This window comes from Balaenoptera acutorostrata, chromosome 12 (assembly GCF_949987535.1).
Source record: "Balaenoptera acutorostrata chromosome 12, mBalAcu1.1, whole genome shotgun sequence".
Taxonomy (NCBI): domain Eukaryota; kingdom Metazoa; phylum Chordata; class Mammalia; order Artiodactyla; family Balaenopteridae; genus Balaenoptera; species Balaenoptera acutorostrata.
Window position 1 is genome coordinate 19,137,272 of NC_080075.1, and position 17,210 is coordinate 19,154,481.

A 17,210-nucleotide genomic window follows, 5' to 3' on the forward strand; every position below is an offset into this window, starting at 1 on the left:
CCCTAGAGTACCCTATCATTGTTATGGATAATATACTTGTATTTGAGACCATAGAAAGTATTTAGTGCCATATAAAAACCACAATGGCAAAGTAATAGGGGAAAACCATGGTAAAAATGAAGAAACTAAAAGTTCTAGATGCACTGTAGGCTCCATTTATCAGTAGCTGGTTTTAAATATTGATTGCATTAGTGCCAGACAAGCATGATTTTTAAAAAAAATGGTGGTTTCGAAGAATGAGTAAAGAGGGCTTCCCCACTTTTTTTCACTTTTTTTATTTTTTAACCAGGGGTTGTACACACACACACACACACACTCTGAAACCACCACTTCTTCATTTGATGTTTAGCAGCATATTGATTTCTAGTTCTATTGACCTTGTATTAGAAAACCTAGGAAACTTGATTTTGAAAACACTGCCAAAGAAACTACTTTGTTCATTTTCTAATTTGTTCAGAGTGTGCAGACTAGAGGAGGATTAACAGTCTTTGTCTTTGACATGCAATGAGTAACTTTTAACTTCATGGGAAATGCCATGAAATTATAGCCAGGCTTAAACTGAGACTGAGGATCAAGAGGCTATCTTCTTTATTTCAAAATAAACTTGATGTTACTGTGGAAGATAAATTTCTTTTTATTCACGTGAGGGCCTTTGTTACCTTATAGTAGTATAATATATGCCTTCATCTTTCACCTTGAGTCTGAGCAAATGTAAAATTAGTGATCTACGTGCATCTCTCTCACAGAGAATACATTGTTCATTGATAGTGTTTTCTTCTTTTTCTGAGCACAGAAATATACTTCCGCCCCAGTTTCAAATTGGGTGTGGTCATATGACTTGCTTCAACCAGTGAAATGTGAATGGAAATGTGAGTGTGTTACTTCCAGCATTTAGTGGAAAGGCCGCTGGGATTAAGGAAGTATGTGCTGATGTGGAAGTGGGCTGCTGTACCTCCCCCTGCAGGACAGCCTCCCTGGACAGGTAGCTGAATGCACAGTGGCGAAAGCATGAACAGAAAATAAGCCGTTGGTTTTTGAGTCACCATAATTTTGAAGGTGGCTGTTTCCATGTACAGGCAAACTAAGTCTGACTTATGTAATCACTTTCTCCAGCAGCTTCCAGAGTTATGCTCCCCCTACCTATCAGAGTTTCTTCAAGAAAGGGGATCAATGACTCATCCTTTCATTAAGCCTTTCAAACTAAATGGATCTGGTTGTTCTTTTTCCTTGTATATTCCACTGTTCTAAAAGAGCTGGTTCATAAGAACATAAACAAACAAACAAAAACAGGATTATTGTTAAAAACACAGAATGGGAGTTTAATTTAATATCACTTCACCAGAAAATTACTTAACTGAAGTCTCAGATTTCCTTAGCTAGAATTCTGTTTGTAACTCATAATATGGATCTAACATGCTCTTTCCCTAAATTTTGGTGTATATTCCCCTCAATGTATTGATAAGTCCTATTAGGTATCACCACATACCAAATGATTTTATGGGTGATTTCTACAGCATTCTATGAGATGGCGTTGCTAATCTCTCATCTCTGTCTCCAGCATTTGTAACATTACTATCAATTTCTATTGCTTTTCAGTTTACAAAAAGCAGAGCTTCTACATTTGCTCCTCCAGTAATAAATTATTCAACAATTTATTGAATTCTTAATAAGTGTCAGGCTTGGGATTAGGCTTCAATTTGAGAAAGGATTTGGGACTATTGTGCTGATTTTAACAAGATGTAGCTCTTCCCCTCAATAGTTTACAACCTAGTCGGAAAGCAAAGCTATAAAACCTCCTTCTCAGAAAACAAAACAACAGTAATTGATATATGCAAATGTGTCCAACCAGTAGTGTTGCTAAATGAGGAACAGCATGGAATGGTGTTTCTCTGAACAGACAATTAAATCCCTAATGCAGTAGACAAGTCACTTAGCCTCTCTCGGAGTCTCAGTTTTCAATATTTGTAAAATGAGGAGATTGAACCAAATAATATCCAAGGTTCCCACAAACTCTGAGAAACTGTAATTCAGAATTAGAAAATGCATTCAGGTAATGACATTTCTGTCTTTAGAGTTTGTTCAAACTATCCACAGGATGCTGTTTCCCAGTCTCAATTTCTCCATTTTGACATGCAGAATACCTGAGTTTTAACTCTGAGTCTGCATAGATTCAGCATTCGGTTCTGCACATTGAAGGTAAATTTATTTTCACTCAGAGAATGTGGATGTGGAGAAACTTATGTAAAGTGACTTATTATGCTTAGCGGCAAACTAAAGCACAGGAGATAGCATAAAAGCTACACAGATGGATGAAGAAGTGATTCACAGAATAGAATGTATTAATGGCGTGTGAAAAATGAAAGAAAGAAAACTCTTTGATCTTAAAATCAAAGAGCCCAAGATATAAATCACCAAAATGCTACCCTTTCTCACTAATAGCTCTGGAATGCTCCTGAGAATTAGCCTTTTTCGCCCTGTTTTAATGATTTATAATTAAAATATTTCAACCAAAAAAGACCACCTCTAATATATGGTCTGCGGTTCTTTTTAAAATTCATTATCAATTTTTGCCTTAATCATCCTATCTTCCCATACTAAGTATGTTACTTTTTTCCCAATTCTCTAACTCATATTTTAGATACCCTAATATTCAGTGGAAGGAATATTTATATTGAATTTTAGCAAAACAGAAAGGATTATACACAGATTCTTAGTTTTTGGAAATTGCCAGAAAAGATATTTGTTAGCCGTGGGTTCTGTTAGAGTTTAATGAGTGATTTAGTTGATTTGTTATTTCATCTGTGGAAATATTTAATTTTTGAATAGCTTTTTTACGGTTTGCTGGGTAAATCATGATGGCTTTTTAAAAAGATAATAAAGCAAATAGAATGTGATTAAACATTTTTCAATGAATCAATAAAAGGTAAGAAGGAGAAAAAACAGAACAAATAAAACAATAAAAAATAGAATGCAAAAATGGGCAAAAGAAAAAAGTTGGGGAATTTAATTAAAATATAATAATAGCAAACAATTATATAGTGCCAATTATATTCCAGACAGTACTGGAAAGTATTTACAAATACTAACTCATTTAATTTTTACAAGAGTCCCATGAGACAATTGCTAGTATAAATCTAAATTAACAAACAATTAGGAGGCATAGAACATTTTAATGACTTGCCAGGGGTGGTGCATATCTAATAAATGACAGATTCAGAATTCAAACAGAGCAGTCTGCCTCCAGTGTTCATTTTCATAACCACTATATTGTGACTGCATTTATTAAGTAGTAATATAAATGGACTAAAATTGCAGCACTGTTGACAATAGCCAAGACATGGAAACGACTTAAACATCCATCGACAGAGGCATGGATAAAAAAAATGTGGTACATATATACAATGGAATATTAGCCATTAAAAAGAATGAAATAATGTCATCTGCAGCAACATGGATGGACCTAGCAATTGTCATTCTGAGTGAAGTCAGACAGAGAAAGTGAAATATCGTTTGATATTGTTTATATGCAGAAACTAAAAAAAAAAAAAGAAAGATACAAATGAAGTTATTTACAAAACAGAAACAGACTCACAGACTTAGAGAACGAATTTATGGTTACCAGGAGGAAGGTTGTGGGGAAGGGACAGTTAGGGAGTTTGGGATTGACATATACATGCTACTATATCTAAAATGGATAAACAACAAGGACCTACTGTATAGCACAGGGAATTCTGCTCAATATTATATAATAACCTAAATGGGAAAATAATTTGAAAATGAATATATACATGTAAATAAAATAAAATAAAATAAAATCCTAATTTAAAAGACAAGAACAGCAGACTATATTCTAAAATTTAAATTGAATTTTATGCTGTCAACTGAAATTCACCTAAGATAGAAGGACAGAGGTAGAAAGGATAACATATAAGAAAGGAAACAGAAAAAAATATATCAGGCAAGCACTAACCTAAATGACGTTGGTGTAGGTGTACCTATAGTTGTTAGTAGCAAATAACATAGACCTTAAACTAACTAAACAATAAAGATGAAGATAATTACATCAATATGTTAAAAACTTCAATTTGCCAGGTTGATTAAAAAACAGTAAAAAAATCTTAACTCTTATACACCTGAAAATATCATCTTGAAATATCTTGAACACAAACTGACAGAACATAAAGGAGAAAGTAACAAATCTTTTACCTCATTTTGTATTTAGTAAATTCTCCAAGTAAAAATACAAAGAGAGATTTAGAAGAATAAAAATATTCACTCCACTAACTTGATCTAGTGGATGGATATGAAAATTACACCAACTGAAGAATACATGAAACTTCTTAAAATCTACAATGTGCTAGACTGTACACCAAGTCTCACAAATTTCAAAAGTTTGGAACTCTACAAATCAGGACTTCAACCACAATGAAATTAGTAATTGTAGAAGTTATGGTTAAAAATATTTAAAAATAATAAACAGCATAAATTAAAAAATCATAATGCATATGAAAATATTTTAAAATATTTAATATTTAAAGGATAAGAAAAATGCTATATATAAAACTTAGAAATAATACTGAGGTAGCAATAAAATGAAACCTACAGCCTTAAGTATTTATATCCAAAATGATGAGATCTAAAATGATTGAACAAAGCAACAAATTTTAAATGTTAAAAAAGGAGATAGTTTAGAATTATTTCAAAAAGCAAAAAAGGATAATGTTTATAGAATCTATTAAAATAGAAATCAAACAGGGAATGAACACAGTCAAGAATCTCCTTTTTTAAAAATAATAACATGGATAGCAGTTGGCTAGATTAATTTAGACAAATAATATTAGCAATTAAAAAGAAGAACCAAGCAAACTATCAAAACTTTATCCTAATTCATTTGAAATCTTAGATAAAATGCATACATTCTGAGAAGAATAAAAGTTACTACTACTGACATAAGAAAAAAATGCACTCAGAAAAAGAAAATATTTCTACAGAGCAACTATCAAAACTGGTTGATTGATAGTTAAATACATATTATGATTCTCTTAAAAATGTTGACACCAAAATCAAGCATGTACAAGGAAAAATAAATTTATGTACATGGAAGTAAAATTTATCAAATTGTATGTAGCAATATATAAAAGAGGTAATGCATCATGATTTTTTTTTTTATTTCTGTAAGGCATATGTGTTAAACATAAAATAAAAATAATTGCTTTAAATACTTTATTTATTAAAATATTTTTAATACCAGTGTTAATTCCTCGGGTTTAATTCCTCTGGAGGCATGAATAAAATGAACTGCTCTAGATGAGGCATGCAGAGAGCCCCTACTGCAATATATTTCCTATTTCTTATGATAGGTGAGGAGTACATTAATGGTTTTTTCATTGTTATGTATCAATCTAGTCATAGGCATTGACTACTCAATTGTGTAAAGCTAATTGGGAACAACGTTGGAAGAGTCATGGATTGAGAGTCAGGAAACCAGATTTACAGGCTGTGCCCTTAATAGTTATCAGCATGTACTTCAATCATTCAGCAAGTTTTTCTAGGACAGAAACATATTTTATTTTGGAGTTACCAAAGGAAATTATGATATTAGGTGGAGAGGCATCAAGAGAGAAACAGGAGTCCATTTCAGGGTACCTAAAATATTTTTGCTGCTTTTGTGAAAAGGAAAATTTAAGATCTTTTTCTACATTGTTGCTTTATAACTGCTGTTTTTACTATGGGCAGTGAGGTGATGTTGTAAAAATGTCATTTTCTCCCTTCACTAGCCAGTTTCAAAACATTTCCTTGACTCCCATTGTTAAAGGATAAGGTCCTCACACTCCTGAATTGAATGAAGGCTTGATAATGTTGTTCTAATCCACTTTTCAGGTCTCTCCCTTTAATCTCCTCTATGAATCCTGCTCCTTTCAGGTTGACTTAGTGTTTCTCAAATGATTATTTGATTTTCCTGCCTCCTAGTATTTTGCTGATACATTTGGAACACAGAGGCATTTTGCTCATTTCCATGCATTGAAGTACCACGAATTCCTCAGGATCCAACTGAAATCACTGTTTGGATTGCAGGGATCCTCTCAGTGGAACTTTTCTGGAATGTATTTCTCCCTTTTCTAAACTACTAGATAGTGGCAAGGCATGCATACAAGGTAATCAAGTGGACTTCGTGAAATGGGGAAAAAACCTTCTATTATAGTTAGAATCCAACAAAACCAGAAACAGCTAATGTGTGTATTAATTACAGTGGCATAAGTATGCAATTTATAAACATACACATTTGTGAGTTTTTTTTTTTTAATTGCAGGGTACTAAGATTAATGTATAAGACTCAAGACTTATCCTTATCACTATTTTTTAACTAAGGTTTATCTTATTTCAAAAGTAGTAATGTTAGAACCTACTTCATAGGGTTAATGTGAAGAGTAAATGAATAATATAATGTAAATTTTAGGTATATGTAAAAGTATTAAAATAGTGTCTGACCTATAGTTCTCTGTGTGCTAGTTACTTTAGGCTATGTCATATTTTTAAATTAAAGGCCTGTTTTAATAGAAAACAGTCCACCTCCACTTCAGTTATTAAATCTTATAACCAAGCCTTTACTCCCTAAGCAAAAAATATATATGTCAAATAAATAGTGAGAAGACAAAGTACAACAAAATAAAACAAAGCATTTGCCTGACTTTCCAATGCCCATACTCATTTCTTATTCCTCCTTCCTATTTATGTTCTTTATTATTCACAAGATCACAAGATTTTATGTGTTTTTGTTCACAACTGTATCTCCAATGCCTATGATAGAGCCTAGCACATTAAAAAAAAAAGACTAAATAAATATTTGTTTAATCTATGAGATAAATAACAGAAACAAAATATTATTTTTCATATAAATTTAATAATTTGTCTCTGATACGAAGTGAATGTATAAGCTTCAGAGTAAAAACCTTTATATTCCAGAATTTGTGGGACCACACATCATGCTTTCACTTCACTTTTTTCAACTTAAAAATAAAATTTCATTTCTCAAGTTATTTTCAGTTCCAGCTTTCAATTGCATCATACTTACATGCAAACAACCAACCAAGAATTAACAAATATTTGAGTAAAATCTGTCACATGAAAGAAAAACTACATTAAAACACTTTTCAAAAGGAACAGAAAAAATTGAGAGAACTGAAAATCAATTTTCAGAGTTTTGATTTTTGTTTGCCAATAAATTAGTATCCTTAAAACAAAAATGCAATGCTAAGGAAAAAGAACAGAAAAAAAATGAGTTCTTGGAAATGTAAGTACAATTTTCAATGTATTCACAGTTATAGGCATAGAATCCTACGTAGTAAATTTGGGATTATTTCCCAAATTGTAGAACAAATATAAGGAAACAAAAATATAGAGGGATAGGTAATAAAAAGTACATTAATTCAGGATGTCTAAAATTGTATTTATGGGAGTTTTAGAAAGAGAGAATAGAGAAAACAATGAGGAAAATTTTGTCAAATAAACAATATGATATTATTTTCCAAAGTAGAATGGAGGTATACATCTAAAAATTGAAAAATCTTAACAATTTCCAAGCAAGGCAAATGATAAAAGACCCATATTCCACAGTTAGATACATGTTGAAAATTTTCTCTATACTGAGGAAAACAAAGGAAGTCTTAAAAAATAAAAAAGACAGAGGTCATATATTTGACTCACTACTTTTATTGCTAGAACACAATGGGGGGATTCTCTTATAGTTTTGAGAAGAAAGGTTTTAAATCTGGAATTGGGTACCAAAGTAAAATTATCAGTGTGAAAGCAATGAGATGACATTTACTGATAAGCAAAGTGTCAGACAGTTTACCTAACAGACAAATCTGCTTAGAAAGCTATAGGTAAAAGAATGTCAATCAAGAAAAATGATAATAATTGATCCAGGAAAGAATGATTCAGACACGTGGGTAAGTGAGGAACCAAGATGCCATCTGCACAGCTGGACTTGAGAGCAACACATCCAGACACATTGAGAAGAACTTCAGGAGGGATGTCATGGAAAGAAAAAAAAAAAAAAAAAAGCTATTAAATAAGCTAGAGGGGATGCTTGAGAATTTTGAAGAACTTTATGTTATGATTAAGAAACAACACACTCGAGGAGAAGATGGCGGAACAGTAAGACGCGGAGGTCACCTTCCTCCCCACAGATACATCAGAAATACATCTACACGTGGAACTGCTCCTATAGAACACCCACTGAACACTGGCAGAAGACCTCAGACCTCCCAAAAGGCAAGAAACTCCCCACGTACCTGGGTAGGGTAAAAGAAAAAAAGAAACAACAGAGACAAAAGAATAGGGACGGGACCTGCACCAGTGGGAGGGAGCTGTGAAGGAGGAAAGGTTTCCACACACTAGGAAGCCCCTTCGTGGGAGGAGACTGCGAGTGGCAGAGGGGGGAAGCTTCAGAGCCACGGAGGAGAGCACAGCCACAGGGGTGCGGAGGGCAAAGCGGAGAGATTCCCGCACAGAGGATCAGTGCCGAGCAGCACTCACCAGCCCAAGAGGCTTGTCTGCTCACCCGCCAGGGTGGGCGGGGGCTGGGAGCTGAGGCTAGGGTTTCAGTCGGATCGCAGGGAGAGGACTGGGGTTGGCGGTGTGAACACAGCCTGAAGGGGTTAGCGCACCACAGCTAGCCGAGAGGGAGCCCGGAAAAAGGTCTGGAGCTGCCGAAGAGGCAAGAGACTTTTTCTTGCCTCTTTGTTTCCTGGTGCACGAGGAGAGGGGATTCAGAGCACCGCCTAAACAAGCTACAGAGACGGGCGCGAGCCGCGGCTACCAGCGCAGACCCCAGAGAGGGGCATGAAATGCTAAGGCTGCTGCTGCCACCAACAAGAAGCCTGTGTGCGAGTACAGGTCACTATCCACACGGCCCCTCCCAGGAGCCTGTACATCCCACCACTGCCAGGGTCCCGTGATCCAGGAACAACTTCCCCAGGAGAACGCACGGAATGCCTCAGGCTGCTGCAATGTCATGCTGGCCTCTGCCACAGGCTCGCCCCGCATCCATACCCCTCCCTCTCTGCCCCCCCACCCCGGGACTGAGTGAGACAGAGCCCCCGAAGCAGCTGCTCCTTTAACCCCATTCTGGGTGAGCAAAGAAGAGACGCCCTCAGGCAACCTACATGCAGAGGCGGGTCCAAATCCAAAGCTGAAACTCGGGAGCTGTGCAAACAAAGAAGAGAAAGGGAAATTTCTCCCAGTAGCCTCAGAAGCAGCGGATTAAAGCTCCACAGACAACTTGATGTAACTGCATCTGTGGAATACCTGAATAGACAACAAATCATCCCAAATTGAGGGGATGGACTTTGGGAGCAAGATATATTATTTTTTCCCCTTTTCCTCTTTTTGTGACTCTGTATGTGTATGCTGCTGTGTGAGATTTTGTCTGTATAGCTTTGCTTTCACCATTTGTCCTAGGGTTCTGTCCACCCGTTTTGTTTGTTTGTTTTTGTTTTTTTACTTAAATTTTTTTTCTTTTTTTTGTAATAATTATTTTTTAATTTTAATAACTTTATTTTATTTTGTCTTACTTTATTTTATTTTATCTTCTTTCTTTTTTTCTTTCTACTTTTTCTCCCTTTTATTCTGAGCCGTGTGGATGAAAGGCTCTTGGTGCTCCAGCCAGGCATCAAGGCTGTGCCTCTGAGGTGGGAGAGCCAACTTCAGGACACTGGTTCACAAGAGACCTCCCAGCTCCACGTAATACCAAATGATGAAAATCTCCCAGAGATCTCCATCTCAACACCAAGACCCAGCTTCACTCAACGACCAGCAAGCTATAGTGCTGGACACCCTATGCCAAACAACTAGCAAGACAGGAACACAGCCCCATCCCTTAGCAGAGAGGCTTCCTAAAATCATAGTAAGGCCACAGACACTCCAAAACACACCATCAGACGTGGACCTGCCCACCAGAAAAACAAGATCCAGCCTCATCCACCAGAACACAGGCACTAGTCCCCTCCACCAGGAAGCCTACACAACCCACTGAACCAACCTTAGCCACTGGGGAAAGATACCAAAAACAACGGGAACTATGAACCTGCAGCCTGTGAAAAGGAGACCCCAAACACAGTAAGATAAGCAAAATGAAAAGACAGAAAAACACACAGCAGATGAAGGAGCAAGGTAAAAACACACCAGACCTAACAAGTGAAGAGGAAATAGGCAGTCTACCTGAAAAAAGAATTCAGAATGATGATAGTAAAGATGATCCAAAATCTTGGAAACAGAATAGGCAAAATGCAAGAAACATTTAACAAGGACCTAGAAGAACTAAAGAGGAACCAAGCAACGATGAAAAACACAATAAATGAAATTTAAGTTACTCTCGAAGGGTTCAATAGCAGAATAACGGAGGCAGAAAAACGGATAAGTGACCTGGAAGATGAAATAGTGGAAATAACCACTGCAGAGCAGAATAAAGAAAAAGGAATGAAAAGAACTGAGGACAGGCTCAGAGACCTCTGGGATAACATTAAACGCACCAACATTCAAATTATAGGGGTCCCAGAAGAAGAAGAGAAAAAGAAAGGGACTGAGAAAATATTTGAAGAGATTATGGTTGAAAACTTCCCTAATATGGGAAAGGAAATAGTTAATCAAGTCCTGTAAGCACAGAGAGTCCCATACAGGATAAATCCAAGGAGAAATATGCCAAGACACATACTAATCAAATTATCAAAAATTTAATATACAGAAAACATATTAAAAGCAGCAAGGGAAAAACAACAAATAACACACAAGGGAATCCCCATAAGATGAACAACTCATCTTTCAGCAGAAACTATGTAAGCCAGAAGGGAATGGCAGAACATATTTAAAGTGATGAAGGAGAAAAACCTACAACCAAGATTACTCTACCCAGCAAGGATCTCATTCAGATTTGATGGAGAAATTAAAACCTTTACAGACAAGCAAAAGCAGAGAGAGTTCAGCACCACCAAACCAGCTTTACAACAAATGCTAAAGGAACTTCTCTAGGCAAGAAACACAAGAGAAGGAAAACACCTACAATAACAAACCCAAAACATTTAAGAAAATGGGAATAGGAACATACATATCGATAATTACCTTAAATGTAAATGGATTAAATGCTCCCACCAAAAGACACAGACTGGCTGAATGGATACAAAAACAAGACCCATATATATGCTGTCTACAAGAGACCCACTTCAGACCTAGAGACACATACAGACTGAAAGTGAGGGGATGGAAAAAGATATTCCATGCAAATGGAAATCAAAAGAAAGCTGGAGTAGCAATTCTTATAGCAGACAATATAGACTTTAAAATAAAGACTATTACAAGAGACAAAGAAGGACACTACATAATGATCAAGGGATCAATTCAAGAAAAAGATATAACAATTGTAAATATCTATACACCCAACATAGGAGCACCTCAATATATAAAGCAAATACTAACGGCCATAAAAGGGGAAATTGACAGTAACACAATCTTAGTAGGGGACTTTAACACCCCACTTTCACCTATAAACAGATCATCCAAAATGAAAATAAATAAGGAAACACAAGCTTTAAATGATACATTAAACAAGATGGACTTAATTGATATTTATAGGACATTCCACCCAAAACCAACAGAATACACATTTTTCTCAAGTGCTCATGGAACATTCTCCAGGATAGATCATATCTTGGGTCACAAATCAAGCCTTGGTAAATTTAAGAAAATTGAAATCGTATCAAGTATCTTTTCCGACCACAATGCCATGAGACTAGATATCAATTACAGGAAAAGATCTGTAAAAAATACAAACACATGGAGGCTACACAATATACTACTTAATAACGAAGTGATCCCTGAAGAAATCAAAGGGGAAATCAAAAAATACCTAGAAACAAATGACAATGGAGATACGATGACCCAAAACCTATGGGATGCAGCAAAAGCAGTGCTAAGAGGGAAGTTTACAGCAATACAAGCTTACCTCAAGAAACAGGAAACATCTCGAATAAACAACCTAACCTTGCACCTAAAGCAATTAGCGAAAGAAGAACAAAAAACCCCCAAAGTTAGCAGAAGGAAAGAAATCATGAAGATCAGATCAGAAATGAATGAAAAAGAAATGAAGGAAACAATAGCAAAGATCAACAAAACTAAAAGCTGGTTCTGTGAGAAGATAAACAAAATTGGTAAACCATTAACCAGACTCATCAAGAAGAAAAGGGAGAAGACTCAAATCAATAGAATTAGAAATGAAAAAGGAGGGGCTTCCCTGGCGGCGCAGTGGTTGAGAATCTGCCTGCCAATGCAGGGCACACGGGTTCGAGCCCTGGTCTGGGAGGATCCCACATGCCGCGGAGCGACTAGGCCCGTGAGCCACAGCTACTGAGCCTGCGCGTCTGGAGCCTGTGCTCTGCAACAAGAGAGGCCGCGATAGTGAGAGGCCCGCGCATCGCGATGAAGAGTGGCCCCCACTTGCTGCAACTAGAGGAAGCCCTCGCACAGAAACGAACACCCAACACAGCCATAAAAAAAAAAAAAAAATTATAAAAAGAAATGAAAAAGGAGAAGTAACCACTGACACTGCCGAAATACAAAGGATCATGAGAGATTACTACAAGCAACTGTATGCCAATAAAATGGACAACCTGGAAGAAATGGACAGATTCTTAGAAATGCACAAACTGCCGAGACTGAACCAGGAAGAAATAGAAAATATGAACAGACCAATCACAAGCACTGAAATTGAAACTGTGATTAAAAATCTTCCAACAAATAAAAGCCCAGGACCAGAGAGCTTCACAGGTGTATTCTATCAAACATTTAGAGAAGAGCCAACACCTATCTTTCTCAAACTCTTCCGAAATATTGCAGAGGGAGGAACACTCCCTAACTCATTCTGCAAGGCCACCATCATCCTGATACCAAAACCAGACAAAGATGTCACAAAGAAAGAAAACTACAGGCCAATATCACTGATGAACATAGATGCAAAACTCCTCAACACAATACTAGCAAACAGAATCCAAAAACACATTAAAAAGATCATACACCATGATCAAGTGGGGTTTATTCCAGGAATGCAAGGATTCTTCAATATACGCAAATCAATCAACATGATACACTATATTAACAAATTGAAGAAGGAAAACCATATTATCATCTCAATAGATGCAGAGAAAGCTTTCAACAAAATTCAACACCCATTTATGATAAAAGCCCTGCAGAAAGTAGGCATAGAGGGAACTTTCCTCAACATAATAAAGGCCATATATGACAAACCCACAGCCAACATTGTCCTCAATGGTGAAAAACTGAAACCATTTCCACTAAGATCAGGAACAAGATAACTTTGCCCACTTTCACCACTATTATTCAACATAGTTTTTAAAGTGTTAGCCACAGCAATCAGAGAAGAAAAAGAAATAAAAGGCATCCAAATTGGAAAAGAAGAAGTAAAGCTGTCACTGTTTGCAGATGACATGATACTATACATAGAGAATCATAAAGATGCTACCAGAAAACTCCTAGAGCTAATCAATGAATTTGGTAAAGTAGCAGGATACAAAATCAATGCACAGAAATCTCTTGCATTTCTATACACTAATGATGAAAAATCTGAAAGTGAAATTAAGAAAACACTCCCATTTACTGATGCAACAAAAAGAATAAAATATCTAGGAATAAACCTACCTAAGCAGACAAAAGACCTGTATGCAGAAAATTATAAGACACTGATGAAAGAAATTAAAGATGATACAAATAGATGGAGAGATATACCATGTCCTTGGATTGGAAGAATCAACATTGTGAAAATGACTCTACTACCCAAAGCAATCTACAGATTCAATGCAATCCCTATCAAACTACCACTGGCTTTTTTCACAGAACTAGAACAAAAAATTTCACAATTTGTATGGAAACACAAAAGACCCCGAATAGCCAAAGCAATCTTGAGAAAGAAAAATGGAGCTGGGGGATCAGGCTCCCTGACTTCAGACTATATTACAAAGCTACAGTAATCAAGGCAGTTTGGTACTGGCACAAAAACAGAAATATAGATCAATGGAACAGGATAGAAAGCCCAGAGATAAACCCACGCACATGATCACCTTATCTTTGATAAAGGAGGCAAGCATATACAGTGGAGAAAAGACAGCCTCTTCAATAAGTGGTGCTGGGAAAATTGGACAGGTACATGTAAAAGTATGAAATTAGAACACTCCTTAACACCATACACAAAAATAAATTCAAAATGGATTAAAGACCTAAATGTAAGGCCAGACACTATCACACTCTCAGAGGAAAACATAGGCAGAACACTGTATGACATACATCACAGCAAGATCCTTTTTGACCCAGCTCCTAGTGAAATGGAGATAAAAACAAAAATAAACAAATGGGACCTAATGAAACTTAAAAGCTTTTGCACAGCAAAGGAAACCATAAACAAGACCAAAAGACAGCCCTCAGAATGGGAGAAAATATTTGTAAATAAAGCAACTGACAAAGGATTAATCTCCAAGATTTACAAGCAGCTCATGCAGTTCAATAACAAAAAATCAAACAACCCAATGCAAAAATGGGCAGAAGACCTAAATAGACATTTCTCCAAAGAAGATATACAGATTGCCAACAAACACATGAAAGTATGCTCAACATCATTAATCATTAGAGAAATTCAAATCAAAACTACAATGAGATATCATCTCACACCAGTTAGAATGGCCATAATCAAAAAATCTAGAAACAATAAATGCTGGAGAGCATGTGAAGAAAAGAGAACACTCTTGCACTGTTGGGGGGAATGTAAATTCATACAGCCACTATGGAGAACAGTATGGAAGTTCCTTAAAAAACTAAAAATAGAACTACCATATGACCCAGCAATCACACTACTGAGCATATACCCTGAGAAAACCATAATCCAAAAAGAGTCATGTACCAAAATGTTCATGGCAGCTCTATTTACAATAACCAGGACATGGAAGCAACCTAAATGTCCATCATTGGATGAATGGATACAGAAGATGTGGCACATATATACAATGGAATATTACTCAGCCATAAAAAGAAGTGAAATGGAGTTATTTGTAGTGAGGTGGATGGAGTTAGAGTCTGTCATACAGAGTGAAGTAAGTCAGAAAGAGAAAAACAAATACAGTATGCTAACACATATATATGGAATCTAAGGGAAAAAAAAATAGGTCATGAAGAACCTAGTTGCAAGATGGGAATAAAGACACAGACCTACTAGGGAATGGACTTGAGGATATGGGGAGGGGGAAGGGTAAGATGTGACAAAGTGAGAGAGTGGCATGGACATATATACACTACCAAACGTAAAATAGATAGCTAGTGGGAATCAGCCGCATAACACAGGGAGGTCAGCTCTGTGCTTTGCGACCACCTAGAGGGGTGGGATAGTGAGGGTGGGAGGGAGGGAGATGCAAGAGGTAAGAGATATGGGAACATATGTATATGTATAACTGATTCACTTTGTTATAAAGCAGAAACTAACACACCATTGTAAAGCAATTATACTCCAATAAAGATGGTTAAAAAAAAAAAAGAAAAAAGAAACAACACAAAAAGAAAATAGAGTCAATAAATACGCTAGGAAATAATACAAAATAATTACACAAAAAATGATAGATAAATTTAGTGTTCTACTTGACTATAGTGAACAGTGTTAGCAGATTTATAAAAATATAAATACTAATTATTGATTTTCTGTGCTTAAAATAAAATCAAACTATAGATGATGTATAGCATAGTCAATCATGGTTACACAACAGCATGTAAATATAATTGACTTTGAAATATGAAAATAAATATACAGTTTTACAGAAGTTAGGAGGTTTAAAGGGGGACAGGGTGAGAGGTCACAAAAAGGATAAAACCACAATTGGTCTCTTCACTTTAAAAGTGGAGGTTTAAGGAATACCATCTATGGATGAATGAACCAAATGTAAAGCTAGAAATGCATTACTGAAAGTTGCATAATATTGTTAATTGTGTTAACCTACTGAAACAGAAACCCAAAATATTTTTGGCTTAACAATATTGATATTCCTTTTCTCTCACATCCTGTAAATCCTGAGGATAATGATCCAGGGCTAATTACTGTGGATCAGAACATGGTTAATGTTCGGGGTCCTTCTTTCTCTCTGTTCTGCCCTTTTTAGGACTTGGTTACCACCCTCAGGACTACTTCGTAGCCAGTCATAGGATGACCACTGACTCTCTAGCAGTCATTTGAGCAGGAAGAAGGAGGGAGAAATAAAGGGAAAATGGGTGCCTGCCTCCCAGTCATCACCCTTGTTTAAGAGACCCAAAACTCCAACTGATGACTTTGGCTCACATTTCATTATCCCTCACCGAACTACAAAAATTATATTTTTGTCTGGGCACATTATCACTGCAGTTTAATTAATTAATTTATTTATTTTAATTTTTAGGGCAGAGGTAAAATGGATGTTGGGTCTGAAACTGGTCATATCGGCAACACAATGATAGCCAATATAATAAGTAAAATAGGATTTTAGTAATATTGGGCAAGAGAACTAAAATCTCAGTCATCATTGTAGGAAGTCAATAGTTTTAAGCAGATGGGTCACTTTATATTAATACAAGTCCATTGTTTAAGGATGATGGTTTATTTTACTACAGGGATTAAAAATGTAAACATTTAGGAAATGACTGTCATGCGGCACAGCCTTGGAGATAGATGCAGGGACAAAACTTGTTACTTTTCGTTACAGGTTCATTGTATTATTTGACTTTTAAAATATTGACTTATTTTACTTATAACATAATTTACTTATAAGAGAATCATTTTTCTGATTATCCCTTCGTACCTCTAAACTACCCCTCCTTACACAAACTAGAATTTTATGGTAAATATCTCTGATATCATAAATGAGCTTAGGGAAGATTGCAAACTATCAAAGCTTTTGAAATATAAATCATTATTAAAGAACAAATTGTGACTTTTAATTTATTAAATTTCTTTTTTATGGCCAGAGAAGAGTTGTATTTAAATTTGATTCTAGGTATTTTATATTGTTGTTGATATTACAAAAATAACCTTTTATCACTCATTTAGGAGCAGTGATAAATACAGTAACAATACCGATAGTCATATCAATTTTATAAACATCTTAGTTGTTTCTCTTGGGTTTTCTAAGTATGCA